Source organism: Tachyglossus aculeatus, chromosome 22 (assembly GCF_015852505.1).
Source record: "Tachyglossus aculeatus isolate mTacAcu1 chromosome 22, mTacAcu1.pri, whole genome shotgun sequence".
Classification (NCBI taxonomy): domain Eukaryota; kingdom Metazoa; phylum Chordata; class Mammalia; order Monotremata; family Tachyglossidae; genus Tachyglossus; species Tachyglossus aculeatus.
Genome location: NC_052087.1, coordinates 7,269,895 through 7,273,301, shown reverse-complemented (window position 1 = coordinate 7,273,301; position 3,407 = coordinate 7,269,895). Strand labels below are relative to the sequence as shown.

Below are 3,407 nucleotides of genomic sequence, written 5' to 3'. Positions count from 1 at the left end.
CTCCAACTAGGCCCTGTTGAAAGTCACCAAGCCTTTGGCACAGTTTGGGGTGCTGCTAGTTCAAAAAGAAATGGGCTTGAAGTGATGAGAATCCTGGCCCTGTAGGGCTACTTTGATCAGGACTGAGGCACAGGCTGAGTTGTTTGTGAAATTAAATCACACCTAGAACCTCTGGCATCTCCCTGATCAGCTTTCTTGATTTCTTCCCCTGGAGACAGAAGCACACCTCCCCTCCCCCTTAGTTAAAATGAGCTCTCTTATTGATTTCCAAACCTTAGTTTGTTTCTCAAATTTTTGCCTGGTGTATTTGAAGTCAGTGGAGCAGGAGCTAGCAGAATCAACTACATTGACTCCGAAAATACGAGGTGAAATATCATTGTTTAGTAAAAGGACAGAATTGGTTTGGTGTTTTATTGCTAATTATGAGCTTTAAGTGCCTAGTGTTGCCCTGTCCCAAGCCTCACCCAAAGGACTTCATTGGAAAAGATGAGGCAGAACTTAAACAAACGTCAAAGAGCATGGGCCGAATGGCGATTTTCCTCTGTTGGCTAGGAGGAAATGCTCACCACAACTTCTGCTGCCATTTTCAATTTCCTAGATGTTGTAAGATACAAGGAGGGAAACCCTCTCGGGATCGTGCCTGGAGAGTTCCTAGTACTCTACCAGTCTTGGCTACGAGAGGGAGAGTCAAGCGAAGGCATACTCATTCCATTCCTAGCTTGGGCAGTAGCTAGCGAGTGGAAGGCAAGCTGCTACATGTCAAAATTCACCTGTACTGGGCAGCAATGGCACAAGAGAGAGTCTAGGGTGGAGACTTAAGTTTACTGCATGGAAGGAGGTAATGGTAAACCGCTTCTGTATTTTTACCAAGAAAACTCTATAGATACACTACCAGAATGTTTGCAGATAGAGGTGAGGCATTCTGGGAGAGATGTTTCCATGGAATCTCTATGGGTCGGAGACGACTCAACTGCATAAGACAAGACAAGGAGGGAAACATGAAAACACTATTTTCAATTCTTTGTGCTGATGGAGCTACCACAGGCAGAACTGAACTTTATCAAACAGCATGATGACCTGGGAAGACGTTTCCCCCAGTATCACCTGCTCACCTTCTTTTTTTTTTTTTGATGGTATTTGTTAAGCGCTCACTATGTGCAAAGCACTCTTCTAAGCGTTTTTTTCAGCTTTCTCTCAGAGGTGTTGTGAAAAGGGTCAAGATGTTTTAAAATTCTTCCAGACCAGCTCTCTTGTGGACATGAAGTTCCTCTTTGATTTTTGTGGGGAGGAAGAGAGTTGCATTTATAGGGGAATCAGGGCTGTCAATTGCATTCCTGAAATGACACTTTTTCAGCGGAGACTCACACCAAGCATCCTGGCTCTGACTGTTTTTTCAGTCCTCATCTTGTTTGCCCTTGGCTGCCACGTGGACCGTTATTGGGAAGAAATTCCCATTGAGAAGCTGAGTGGTCTAGTGGATAAAGCATGGGCCTGGGAGTTAGAAGGACCTGGGTTCTAATTCCAGCTCTTCCACTTGTCTGCTGTGTGACCTTGGGCAACTCACTTCACTTCTCTGGACCTCAGTTACCTCATCTGTAAACTGGGAATTAAAACTGTAAGCTCCAAGTGGGACAAGGACTGTGTCCAATCTGAGTGGCTTGTATCTACCCCAGCACTTAGTACGGTGCCTGGCACATGGTAAGCATTTAGCATAATAAAAAATTGGGAGAATGGGAGATTGATAGTTGCACTGGACTCTAGAATTGTGCTCTTGACTCCTTTCTTTCCAAGACAGAATAATTGTAGTGGCCTCAGCAAATAAGACTTTCAGGTTCAATGATTTAAATTCTCAAGTCTGCCATTCTTCGAACAGTGTCAACCTCCACAGAAGACTTGGCTAATTTTCTGTGGTGAACAAAATACCCTGTTGGGGAAGTAGTCGGCCAGGTTAATTCTGTATGGAATGGGGGTGTTCTTTGGAGATCATTTTTTCTGAATAAAATGGCCTTTTTGTCTGAATTGGTCTGGGACAAGTTTCATTCTTTAGTACTTGCTGATGGTTAGTGGGAGCAGGCCAGGAAGTTGAAGCCAATATTAACAGGGTATTTCCAACTTCTTCCCCTGCCACTGGCCAAATGGTAACTACCAGAAGCCAGGAAGGCTTGCAGAAGCAGGGAAGTTGGCAGGATTCCCAAGCAGCAGATGTCAGGTGGACTGAATCCTGACCCAATCAGGAGGAGGCTTTGCGATTAGACACAAAAAAATACCCTGTCTGTGCCCAACCAAGCTCCTTTTCATTCCCTTATGCTGAATTGCAAATAGAAGTTCTGGTAACAAATCCCCTTTTGTAAGGTGGTGAACAAATTCATTCAATCATATTTATTGAGTGCTTACTGTGTTCAAAGCACTGTACTAATTGCTTAAATCAGGTATGGTTCTCATCCAGGACTACCCATATGGTAGTGGATCAGGACAATTACTTCAGCTCCCATGCCCTCAAGTTACATGACCCCCGAGCATTAAAAGCACATCTCCTCCAAAATGCCTTCTCTGACTATGCCCTCATTTCCTCTTATAATAATAATAATAAATAATTATGGAATTTGTTAAGTGCTTACTATGTGCCAAGCACTGTTCTAAGCATTGGGGTGGATACAAGATCATCAGGTTGGACTAACTGGAAACTCTCGGGTCATGTCAGAGACCTCTGATAATAATAATAATGACAATAATTTTGGTAATTGTTAAGTGCTTACTAAATTCAGAGGTAGATACAAGCAAATTGGATTGGACATGGTCCCTGTCCCACATGGGGCTTATAGCCTCAATCCCCATTTGACAGATGAGGTAACTGAGGTACAGAGAAGTGAAGTGACTTGCCTAAGGTCACACAGCAGGCAAGTGGCAGAGCTGGGATTAGAACCCAGGTCCTTCTGACTCTCGGGCCTGTGTTCTATCCACTAGGCTATGCTGCTTCTAGGATGTGAGTGAAGCCGAGAGTCCCAGCTCGGCTGTGAGCTCATTGTGGCCACGTGTCTACCATCTCGTTGTACTGTACTCTCCCTAGTGCTTAGTACAGTGCTCTGCATACAGAAAGTGCTCAATAAATATGATTGATGGATTCACTGATTGATTGAAATAGCTGTTGTGGCCATCAGCCCATTGCCTTGGTGGACTTGGAAACTTTCCAGGAGAGGAAATGATTTAAGGGAAAACAGTTACAGCTGCAAGGGGTTCTGCTTGCAAAATGCTCTCCTCTCCTTGGACCAATAGCCTCATACTGCTCATCCCCCTGTTTTACCACTAAGCTACAGTTTGGATCGAGGAAAAGTTGTTCAACTTGCTGCTGGATATTCCCTCCTGCAGATACAAACCTGGCACCATAAAGATTTATCAGGAACTCAAGG

General features: G+C 44.2%; 1 non-coding gene across 1 annotated transcript; it reads left to right on the top strand.

Annotated features, from left to right (window-relative positions):
* Positions 1-622: 622 nt before the first annotated feature.
* On the top strand, positions 623-760 carry LOC119944235. The gene has a single exon (XR_005455732.1). It is a non-coding gene; the product is annotated as a small nucleolar RNA SNORA7 (small nucleolar RNA).
* Positions 761-3,407: the final 2,647 nt, after the last annotated feature.